The sequence below is a fragment of the Bos javanicus genome, chromosome 17 (assembly GCF_032452875.1).
Source record: "Bos javanicus breed banteng chromosome 17, ARS-OSU_banteng_1.0, whole genome shotgun sequence".
Classification (NCBI taxonomy): Eukaryota; Metazoa; Chordata; class Mammalia; order Artiodactyla; family Bovidae; genus Bos; species Bos javanicus.
Window position 1 is genome coordinate 908,070 of NC_083884.1, and position 12,697 is coordinate 920,766.

Here is a 12,697-nt window from a genome sequence, read left to right on the forward strand (position 1 = left end):
ATCTATGGGGTCGCACATAGTCTGACACAACTGAAGCGACTTAGCAGCAGCAGCAGCTGTAATCTGAATGGCACACTGGAACAAGAGCTGAGGTGAGGAAAACCTTCCATACTCTCCACTCCTCATTTTTACTTTATTTACTTACTTATCATTATTTTTAAACATTTATTTATTTACTTGACTATTGTTGGGTCTTAGTTGCAATGTGCAGGCTCTCTAGTTGGTCCTGCTGGCTACAGAGCACTGAGTTGGTTTGCTGTGTTCCACAGAGCTTAGTTGCCTCTGCCGCATGTAGGGTATTAGTTCACTGACCAGGGATCGAACCATGTCCTGCACTGGAAGCCAGATTCCTTTTTTTTTTTTTTTTAAGAGCTTTTTATTGAATGTGTTGCTAAAGAAGTTTAGTCAAAAAGACCAAAGCCCATGTCATCATCAGACTCTTCAGATTCTTCTTTCTTTGCTTCTACTTTTTTCTCCTCAGCTGGGGCAGCAGTGGTGGACAGGATAGGTCCACCAGCCCCTACCATACAGATGAGGCTCCTGATGTTGACATTGGCCAAAGCTTTTGCAAACAAGCCTGGCAGAAAAGCTCAACATTTATACCAGCTGCTTTAATGAGGGCATTGATCTTATTCTCCATGACCATCACCTCATTGTTGTGCAGAATGAGGGCTGAATAGATGCAGGCGAGCTCCAAGACCGGGACCATGGTGTGGGTGAGTGCTAGCTGGAGGCTGCCAGGTGCAGTGCTAGTCGCCAGTTGATGTGAGGACCTCACCCTAAAATGGTGGAAGCTTCCTTGGAAGGACTGAACACCTTAACGGCAGCGGAGGAAAGCTGAACAGTGGATTTTTCTTTACCAGTGGGCCACCAGGGAAGTCCCAGTCCTCATTTTTAAGAGTGGATGATACTGCATCTTGGGGAGACAGAAGTCACAAGCTCACACCACAGCAGAAGCAGATCTTTATCTCTCACCATTCATCATCTCTGAGTGGAAACACCATCCATCCTTCAAGGCTCAATTCAAAAACCATCCCTTCCTCCTTTCTCTTTCACCTCTGAATCTCCACAGATGATTGGACTCTGAAACTAGAAGAGCAACAGTTTTGTGTTGCTTGTCCTGGCATCCTGTCATTTTTTTCCCCTTGTCCTGGGCTGCTTCTCCCCTGAGGCCCACTGGTGCTGGAGGAGAGAACCTTACATCTCCTTCAGGACACTACCGATGTCTGTGCAGACAGGAAGGCTGTTCTACATAGAGGGCTGTCTTGCTCCAGAAAAATAATGAAATGTATCTTGGCCCCATCCCTTTTTCCTTCTTTTCAGTAAATGACTTTCATAAATGTCTCTCTATTCCTATGAACCTGGCCGGAAACTTAAGGTTTTCCCTCAGAGGATCAAAAAAGGGAAAAAAATAAAATGAAATCCCAGGATGTACAGGAGACCAGAAGCCAGATGCATTCAGCGTTTCTCTGGTTTCCCCTTTGAGTGACAGGCAGTCACAGACATAGCATGACTGCTCGTGTCACAGGGCCACAGCAGTCATGTGTAGTGACTGACAGGGAATTTAAAGGTAATAAAGAAGCATCTATAATTTTTTCCTATTATTATTATGCTAAAAAGGACTCATTATGAAATCATGTTTAAATAGAAGATGGCTTATACCTAAAGGAGGAATTATAAAAATGAGATGTCTTCTCTTGTCACTGAGCCTTTGTGAATCTAGAAACCTTGACAAGTGAGTCACTGAAAAGTCCTAAGAGGTAACATTGTTAATCTGCCTCTTCTCCCGAGAAATTAGACATGAGAGACTAGAAATAAAAACTCAAGTCCACCACCTATCAAATTTCTGAAGAAACTAGTGGCAGAAGTGTAGGGTAAGGAAATTAGAGAAAGTGAGGTTCGAAGAATGAGACGGGCACTTTACAGGAACAGATCACCTTTAATGAGGTGAGAAGGGGCAGCAGTCAGATTAGTGAGCTGCTGCACTAACCCAAGAAAAGAGGAAGTATATATATGGAAATCTACTGTCTAAAGGGGGCATGTTCTTCTCCAAGGTTGTTCGGATTAGTTATCTCTTAAACAGCTGGGGCAAGGAATTCTGGAGATCGGCCAGAGGCTGGGACCGGCTGGGAGCTGGGCATAATCAACCTTAATTCCATTTTTTTCTTCAAGTGAGAGAGTTCTTTGTTTTGCATAGAATGGTGGGGAGGACCCCAAGGGGAGTTTTAACTCCAGGCTATTTTGAGCTGTGTAACTTTCCTTCAAGAAAAGTGACAGACAAAAATGAGAATAAAACAAATGAGCAGATCTGATTCCAAGAAATATGCTTTAGTTGCTGCAAAGTCCTGGAAAGAAAAGCTGGATTATCATTTCCTTGAGGAAGAAGCTGTGTTTTTGTTCACCGGTGAATTCCTTGTTTGCTAGGCAGCAGAAAGGAGGCATTCAGTAGATGTCTAGTGCATCAAAATCTTTGAGGCACACTTGGTCTAGGAAAGGCTAGGACATGCCTGTGTTCTCTTCCATAGCAAGCATTTCTGAGTTCTCTGCCAATCTTTTCTGTTCTGGGCACTTCACAGAAAAGCAGATGCCCTCAGTCTTTTGTACTATCCTAAGCCTGGGTCTCACAGTAATTTATTTCCCTTCTTTTTCTGCAGTGAAAAAGTGACAACTTCTCTGGCAAACAATGTCTTCATTGTCACTAATGATGACAAATCAAAAGGTCAGCAGGGCCTCTATTTTTCATGCCTACTATTGGGTTGGCAATTTGGATTTAGTTGGTAAATTGCCTATTTACCAACTATTTAGTTGGTAAGTAGTCTAACTACTATTGGTTAGACTACTATTGGTTAGAAGTTATTCTCAAGTTTAAGGGTTTTATTCTCAAACCTTGGAGCATCGGAAGTCAGGAAGCACCCTCTGATCTGAATGCTCATTCTTCCTGTTCCTGTTATGGACCTCTGCCTTTCACACCAGCAGATCCAGGCAGCTCTGTCTAGAGAACTTATTACTTTTTTAAAAATAAAATATCCATGATCAGAAAATCAACATATTTTATTGTTAATAGTGATGATAGAGAATTTTCTCATCCTGTTATTTATCCATTCATCTGAGGTCACAAAGAACATGTCTTAAGATATTCAGCAGATTATGACAGGGCCTGTGTTTGAAGGAAGAAAAACCTTGTATTCAAAATAATTTTGTTTTCAAGCCTTCCAATCATTCATCATATGGCTTTGCTAAACCCTGAAAGGGTACTCTAGAGGATCTTTAAGTGATGATGCCCTGCACAGCCATGTGGGGCACAGCCCGCCCCTGTACACTTGGTATTAATCTCCCCACCTTCTGGATCCCTGGAAGCGGGTGTGTGGTGTGGGCGTGTTTCGTGTGTTTGACATCTATAAATACATTCAGAGCTGCTCAGAGCTGCTCACTGGTATTTCAGTACATTCACTATTCCCAGTTTTTACATATACCCACACCCTCATAAAAAGGAGTAAAGCAGAATTTTATTTCTACTCTGATGACCATGACTCAGATAAATTGCTATAAAACAAGACGTCACTTTTATTTTATTTTTTAAAAATTAATTAATTAATTTTAATTGGAGGTGAATTACTTTACAATATTGTAGTGGTTTTTGCCATACATTCACATGAATCAGCCATGGGGGTACATGTGTTCCCCATCCTGAACCCCTCTCCCACATCCCTCCTCAAAGTTGCAGGATATAAAATTAACACACAGACATCACTTTTAAGTGTACCCCTTTTGTCTGTAGAACAATGAGACACATAAAGAACATTCTGCTCTCACTCTATTCCCTTCACCTTCCTTGGTGCTGGCTTCCATTTATGCCATCACCTGCCTCTACAGTTTGGTTTGAGATTTGTTCTTCTCCCAGTCTGTAACCCTGACTCCATTTCTTGGCTAAAGTTTTATTCTCTCCTTTTTCTCAGGTATCCCACCTGCAAGTCCTCTGGTCATTGCAGCCCAGACCTCCATCACAGTCACACTGACCTGGAGAGTGTTCCAGGCCCATCACCCCTTGGACCCACTGCCTGATTTCTCCTCAGTCTCTGGAGCTGGACTGGGTCCAGACTTTGGCCTTGCTTCCTGCTGGGTATGGGGTATACAACACGTGTTGGCTTCAGTTTCCTCATTTGAAAAATGGATATATTAACAAGACATACCTCTTGGGGCTTTTAATGAAGACTGGTAGATCGCTGTTCAGTTGAGTTCAGTTCAGTTTCTCAGTCGTGTCCAACTCTTTGCAACCCCATGAATCGCAGCATGCCAGGCCTCCCTGTCCATCACCAACTCCCGGAGTCCACCCAAACTCATGTCTATTGAGTCAGTAATGCCATCCAACCATCTCATCCTCTGTCGTTCCCTTCTCCTCCTGCCCTCAATCTTTCCCAGCATCAGAGTCTTTTCCAATGAGTCAGCTCTTCGCATCAAGTGGTCAGAGTATTGGAGTACCAGCTTCAGCATCAGTCCTTCCAATGAACACCCAGGACTGATTTCCTTTAGGATGGACTGGTTGGATCTCCTTGCAGTTGAAGGGATTGTCAGGAGTCTTCTCCAACACCACAGTTCAAAAGCATCAATTCTTTGGTGCTGAAGTACTGCCAAACCCAGTGAGTCATGCCTCCCTGAACCCATGCCCTTGTGACATCCCCTGTGATATTGATTTGGTTTCACCATGTGGCCTCTTTGGGCAAAGACAGAAGCAGAGGCTTGATCAGTGTGTGAACATTGTGTTTTTACACTCTCTCGTTTGCTGCTTTTTTGAATGCAGCCACCACTTGGAGAAGCCTGGGTAGACTTGCTGGTTGATGAGAGACAACTGTTCAGCTAACCCACCCCCATCCCACCTTCCCTTGGTCAACTACTAGACATGTGAATGAGGCCATTTGGAACTAGTCAGTCTGGCTAACTTGCCAAGTGATTGTAAACACATGAATGCTTCCAGGTGACACTATATGGAGCAGAGATGAATTTTACCAACTAAATCCAAATTGCCAACCCACAGAATCTTTAGCAATTAAGTGATGATTGAGTTATTCAGTTTTGGAGCAATTTCTTATGTAACAATAGTTAGCTGATACAAAGATAAATGAGTTTTTCTATGGTACATAAAAGGTATTTAGAGAAGTGTGTGGGATAGTTTGTGTTTATGTCAATAGTTATTTATTATTCTTTATCAATGGTTCCAGCCATAATGGTGATCTTGGAGACTTGTGAATGTGCTTAGCCTTCTTATATTCCTGTGCCTTTGCACATGACTAAAACTTTCATGTTTCACTTTTCATTGACTGCCTACTTCCTCCTTGTCCCTTGAGCAGAGGGATATTAAAAATGTTTAAGAACTGGTATGGTATGGGCAGCAAGCAATCAACGGTGAACCACTTGAATGTCAAGACTGTCTTTGAATCTCAGTTCAAACATCATGCTGCCTGAGTTACTAGAGCACTTCATCAGATTCCCCTGTTTCTGCTCTCATGTTCCCCATCCAGTAGTTTGTTCTCAACAGAGTCATCTTTTAAAATGTAAATGATCCTTTAAAAAGATAAGTCAGATTATGCACCCCTCTCTCAAAACTGGGCAATTGTTCTTGGGTCTCTCCAAGTAAAATGTAAGGTCATTAAAATGTCTAAGCCCTCTGCTTTCAACCCTTACCTCCTGACATCCTCTCATCTGCCTGCTATGCTTACACTCTGCAACAGCTACACTGGATGCCTTCTTCAAAGCTGCCTATATTAGGGACTTTGTTCTAGCAGTTCTTTCTTCCTGGAACCGTTGTCTCAAAGTAACAATGCTTGCCTCTACCAAGTCTGCTCAAATCTCACTTTCTCAATGTAACCTAAGCTGAATCTCCTAATACTGCAACTTGCTCCTACCTATCAGGTCACACTCCCACTCACCCCTGGATCCTACCACCTTTTGTATCAGTCAGTGATCCACTAATGGAGCAGAACCAGAAGGAGAAATATATCTAAGGAGCTGGCTTCTGCAACTGTGGGGGTTGGCTAGGCAAGTCTGAAATCCACAGGGCAAGCTGTCAGGAAGGGCAGGCTAAAACTTGCCCACATGAGCCAAAACTGCAATCCATTAGGGGAATTTCATGTTCTTAGGAACACCTCCGTTCAGCTCTTGTGGTCTTTCAACTAATTGAATCAGCCTTACCCAGATTATCTAGGAAACCATATAACTAAGGACTATACCCTAGCCAACTGTCACATAATTTTCTAATTTTTATGTCAATTGTCTGTCTTCTGTACTAAAGATAAATCCCATGAAGGTGAGAGGCCTTTGTTTTGCTTGCTGATGTATTCCACAGTAAATATTCAATAAGCATTCATTCAATGAAATAACATCACACCCTCAGGAAGTCTTCTCTGACTACCTGCTGTCCATCACCCCAGAGACACTCACATCCCCTAAATAAGGTGCTGTTTTTCTTCTCATTGATCTAAAGTTAGTTAAATCCATTCACTTCAATCAGACCAGTCTAACCTCCTTATAGGATACAGCACCAGAAATAACTAAATACCTTATGGTTTTATTTAAACTTCTCTCTTTGCTCACATTGGTCTCTTATTTTCTATCTATTCCTTTAGCTTTCTTCTATGCCCTTTTCCTACTCTACTTTGACAAACTGGGAAAAAATACAAAGAAGGATTGTTACAGTTAAATGTACATACATAAAGAATCCCTTGGACTTCCCTGGTGGTACTGCTGCTGTTGCTGCTGCTGCTAAGTCATTTCAGTCGTGTCCGACTCTGTGCGACCCCATAGACAGCAGCCCATCAGGCTCCGCCACCCCTGGGATTCTCCAGGCAAGAACACTGGAGTGGGTTGCCATTTCCTTCTCCAGTGCATGAAAGTAAAAAGGGAAAGTGAAGTTTCTCAGTCGTGTCCAACTCTTCGCAACCCCATGGAATGCAGCCTACCAGGTTCCTCCGTCCATGGGATTTTCCAGCAAGAGTACTGGAGTGGGTTGCCATTGCCTTCTCCGCCCTGGTGGTATAATGGTTAAGAATTCACCTGCTAATGCAGGGGACATAGGTTCAATCCTGGCCAGGGAAGATTCCACATGCTGTGGAGCAAGTAAGCCTGTGCGCCACAACTACTGAACCCATATGCTGCAACTAATGAAGCCCATGTTCCTAGAGCCTGTGCTCTGCAATAAGAGAAGCCACTGCAATGAGAAGCCCATTCACTGCAACTAGAGAAAGTCCACATACAGCAATGAAGACCCAGGGCAACCCAAAATAAATAAATGAATAAATAATTCAGGAAAAACTAAAGAACCCTATGCACAAAGCCAAAGGCAGTGTTGAGTTGTTAGACACCTTCACCTGCAGAAATAGTTAGCAGCATGCATCCATAGTTTTACCAGCATTTCTTAAGCACCAAATATATCAGACATTGTATGAAATATTGAGACCACAGAGGGAAAAGTCAAGGTATCTGCCTTCAAGTTGTTTACAGACTTGTTCAGAATGATGAAGCAATATCCTAGAGACTGAATCTAGCCCTTATTCATTATTAGTTCAACTTACACATTGTTGGCCTATGTGGTATTTGATATTTAAATTAGTTATTAACAATGGAAAATGAGAAGATCTCACATAAAAATCAGAATTTGGGGTTTCCTTTGAAATATGAGAGGATATAGAAACATTGGCAATAGCCGCTCAGATCCAAGGAGGAACTTCTTGAGTGCTCCGTCTTTAGTTCTCCATCTTTCCTACCATTGTTACTCTGTATCAAGGGCAGAAGCCAGGTCCTATTATCTTACCCTTGGCCTCATCTGCTCATTTAGGTTAACTTCCTGGCTGCCTGTGGGCATTTGCGTTTTAGATTGCTAGACGAGTGGGTTGCATTTGATTCAGTTCAGTTCAGTTCAGTCACTCAGTCATGTCCGACTCTTTGCGACCCCATAGACCAGCACACCAGGCCTCCTTGTCCATCACCAACTCCTGGAGTTTGCTCAAACTCATGGCCATTGAGTCGGTGATGTCATCCAACCATCTCATCTTCTGTTGTCCCCTTCTCCTCCCACCCTCAATCTTTCCCAGCATCAGGGTCTTTTCCAATAAGTCAGTTCTTCGCATCAGGTGGCCAATATATTGGAGTTTCAGCTTCAACATCAATCCTTTCAGTGAATATTCAAGACTTATTTCCTTTAGGATAGATTGGTTGGATCTCCTTGCTGTCCAATGGACCCTCAGGAGTCTTCTTCAATACCACAGTTTAAAAGCATCAATTCTTTGGTGCTCAGCTTTCTTTATAGCCCAACTCTCACATACATACATGACTACTGGAAAAACCATAGCTTTGACTAGATGGACATTTGTTGGCAAAGTAGCATCTCTGCTTTCAATATGCTGTCTATGTTGGTCATAACTTTTCTACCAAGGAGCAAGCATCTTTTAATTTCATGGCTTAAGTCACCATCTGCAGTGATTTTGAAGCCCCAAATATAAAGTCTGTCACTGTTTCCATCTATTTGTCATGAAGTGATGGGACCAGATGCCATGATCTTAGTTTTCTGAATGTTGGCTTTTAAGCCAACTTTTTCACTCTCCTCTTTCACTTTCATCAAGAGGCTCTTTAATTCTTCTTCGTTTTCTGCCATAGGGGTGGTGTCATCTGCATATCTGAGGTTATTGATAGTTCTGCCGGCAATCTTGATTCCAGCCTGTGCTCCATCCAGCCCAGTGTTTCTCATGATGTACTCTGCATAGAAGTTAAATAAGCAGGGTGACAATATACAGCCTTGTCGTACTCCTTTCCCAATTTGGAACCAGTCTGTTGTTCCATGTCCAGTTCTAACTGTTGCTTCCTGACTTTCATACAGATTTCTCAGGAGGCAGGTCAGGTGGTCTGGTATTCCCATCTCTTTAAGAATTTTCCACAGTTTGTTGTGATCCACACAGCCAAAGGCTTTGCCATAGTCAATAAAACAGAAGTAGATGTTTTTCTGGAAGTTTCTTGCTTTTTCAATGATCCAACGGATGTTGACAATTTGACGTCTGGTTCCTCTGCCTTTTCTAAATCTTCCCTGAACATCTGGAAGTTCATGGTTCATGTGCTGTTGAAGCCTGGCTTGGAGAATTTTGAGCATTACTTTACTAGTGTGTGAGATGAATGAAATCGTGCGGTAGTTTGAGCATTCTTTGGCATTGCCTTTCTTTGGGATTGAAATGAAAATTGACCTTTTCCAGTCCTGTGGCCACTGCTGATTTTTCCAAATATGCTGACATATTGAGCACTTTCACAGCATCATCTTTGAAGTTTTGAAATAGCTCAACTGGAATTCCATCACTTCCACTAGCTTTTTTCATAGTGATGCTTCCCTAGCCCCACTTGACTTTGCATTCCAGGATGTTTGACTCTAGGTTGGTGATTACACCATCATGATTATCTGGATCATGAAGATCTTTTTTGTATAGTTCTTCTGTATATTCTTGCCACCTCTTAATATCTTCTGCTTCTGTTAGGTCCATACCATTTCTGTCCTTTATTGTGCCCATCTTTGCGTGAAAAGTTCCCTTGGTATTTCTAATTTTCTTGAAGAGATCTCTAGTCTTTCCCATTCCATTGTTTTCCTCTATTTCTTTGTATTGATCATTGAGGAAGGCTTTCTTATCTCTCCTTGCTATTCTTTGAAAGTCTGCATTCAAATGGGTATATCTTTCCTTTTCTCCTTTGCCTTTCACTCTCTTCTATTCACAGCTATTTGTAAGGCCTCTCAGACAGCCATTTGGCCTTTTTGTATTTCTTTTTCTTGGGGATGGTCTTGATCCCTGCCTCCTGTACAATGTCAGGAATCTCTGTCCATAGTTCTTCAGACACTCTGTGTATCAGATCTAATCCCTTGAATCTATTTCTCACTTCCATTGTATAATTGTAAGGGATTTGATTTAGGTCATGCCTGAATGGTCTAGTGGTTTTCCCTACTTTCTTCAGTTTAAGTCTGAATTTGGCATTTGATTATACACTATTAAAACAGTCTTTGACTCTTCAAAATAATGCTGCTTCTATGATATAATTTGATATTCATAATAAATCTCAGATATAGGTAGGCCAAATATTATTAGTTCCATTTTTCACAAGATGTAATGAAACATTGGAGAGGTTGAATTACTAGTCTGGGCTATAGAGATGGTTCTAAAATTCAAATTTTCTGGTGAGTCATCTGAGGCATTTTACAAAGGTATCTCACCCCCTCCTCAACTTTCTTCCCTACAACATTTCAGACTGAAGTTGTTGAAGGTTGAGGAAGGAAGAAGGATTAACACAAAGCTAAAATTGGAATTTTGAGTATTACTTAAGACTGAGCTGTGGCTTGCTAGAACTATGATTGACTGAACGGTTTTTTTTTATTTTCTAAGAGTGATGAGCCTGTTTAATGCTTCATGTTCTGGCAAGAAAAGATAATATCAATGAAAACATATTGAAAAGGAGAAAAGGACAAAAATTGCATTTTCCATATAATTAAAGTGTTTCATATTTGTTCAATTTACTCATTATGCACAGGGATGCATGCACAACACAACACACATGTGCACATTTTTCTCCTTGCACATGCCTAGATTCATACGATACAGAATATTTCGTAACTTCCTTTTTCCTTCCAACAGTGTCATCTTTCTACAACATTAAATAGTCTTATCTTGTAACAATTTTAATAGTTCTATATAATATGGTGGTATTATAGTATTTGGCCAGTCACTCTTTGGTCAATTTAAATTTCCAATTTATTATTGTATGAAATACTGATTTAATATTCTGACAGATGACTTACTATGTGCATCTGTGATAACTTTTTTAGGATAAATTCCTAGGAGTAGAATTGCCATTACAGGACATATCTATTTTTTAAATATTTTTGATGCATGTGTAATATATCTTAGACAAAGCCATTCCTTCTAAAATCTCCCAACAAGTCTTTCCACTTCAGCTGAAAAAAATCTCACTAAAGTAATGCTTGCATATTTTACTTCCTTGTTAAAGAGCTTCAGTGTCTTTTAGCTTATTAGATCAATTTTAAAACACCCCAACTCAGGATTTGGGAAAACACCTTGCTTTACCTGTCCAACCTCATCTCAGTTCAGTTAAGTTGCTCAGCCGTGTCCGACTCTTTGCGACCCTATGAATCGCAGCACGCCAGGCCTCCCTGTCCATCATCAACTCCCGGAGTTCACTAAAACTTATGTCCATCGAGTCGGTGGTGCCATCCAGCCATCTCATCCTCTGTCGTCCCCTTCTCCTCCTGCCCCCAATCCCTCCCAGCATCAGAATCTTTTCCAATGAGTCAACTCTTTGCATGAGGTGGCCAAAGTATTGGAGTTTCAGCTTTAGCATCAGTCTTTCCAATGAACATCTAGGACTGATTTCCTTTAGAATGGACTGGTTGGATCTTCTTGCAGTCCAAGGGACTCTCAAGAGTCTTCTCCAACACCACAGTTCAAAAGCACCAATTCTTTGGTGCTCAACTTTCTTCACAGTCCAACTCTCACATCCATACATGACCTATGGAAAAATCATAGCCTTGACTAGATGGACCTTTGTTGGCAAAGTAATGTCTCTGCTTTTTAATGCTGCTGCTGCTGCTGCTAATTCGCTTCAGTCGTGTCCGACTCTATGCGACCCCATAGACAGCAGCTTACCAGGCTCCCCCATCCTTGGGACTCTCCAGGCAAGAACACTGGAGCGGGTTGCTATTTCCTTCTCCAGTGTATGAAAGTGAAAAGTGAAAGTGAAGTCACTCAGTCCTGTCCCACTCTTAGTGACCCCATGGACTGCAGCCTACCAGGCTCCTCTGTCTATGGTGTTTTCCAGGCAAGAGTACTGGAGTGGGGTGCCATTGCCTTCTCCATTTAATATGCTATCTAGGTTCAATTCCAGTTAGGGCAGATCTGATATTTCTGCCAGATCCACCAATTGTTTTTTCCTTCCCTGTATGAGGAAACTGGGCTTCCCAGGTGGTGCTAGTGGTAAAGGGCCCACCTGCCAATGTAGGAGATGGAAGAGAGATGGGTTTGATTTCTGGGTTGAAAGATCCCCTTAAGTAGGAAATGGCACCCTGCTCCAGTATTCCTGCCTAGACAATCCCATGGACAGAGGAGCCTGGCAAGGTACAGTCTATAGAGTCAAACACGACTGAAGTGACACAGCACATGAGGAAATTGCTTCCTTTCTTCTCCACTAATACAAATCCTATATATTTCCCAAAACCCAGTTCAAGTTATACCTCTTCCAGAAAGTGCTTCTGGGATAATTTCACCCCCAAATTATCTTTTCACTCATGAATCATATTCCCCTATAATTTTAAGTATGTATATCTCATTTCCTCAGGGTGGGCAAGCTATTCCCAGACAGGTTATTTTTTGAATATATTCCCAAAGCAAACAGAGCTAGATGCTGAATCTTAAAAAGGACTATAAAAGTATAGAATGAGTTACTGGAGAAAATTCTGAAATATTGCCTGAATGCCTTTCAATCTGGTCATACTCCCATATGAAATTGGATGAATAAATCTGGTGAGTTTTCAAAATGGCTTCAGCTATCTTTTCCTAATAACATGACTATAACAAGTTTTTGAGGAAATATAAATAATTTTTAGCTAGTCATTTGAAGGACATTTTCACTTATTTGCAAAAATTAATTGGCATTAAATTCAGTA

At 41.5% G+C, this 12,697-nt stretch overlaps 1 pseudogene; it reads right to left on the reverse strand.

The window, feature by feature from the left end:
* Window positions 1-393: 393 nt before the first annotated feature.
* On the reverse strand, window positions 394-757 carry LOC133228440 (large ribosomal subunit protein P1-like; annotated as a pseudogene).
* Window positions 758-12,697: the final 11,940 nt, after the last annotated feature.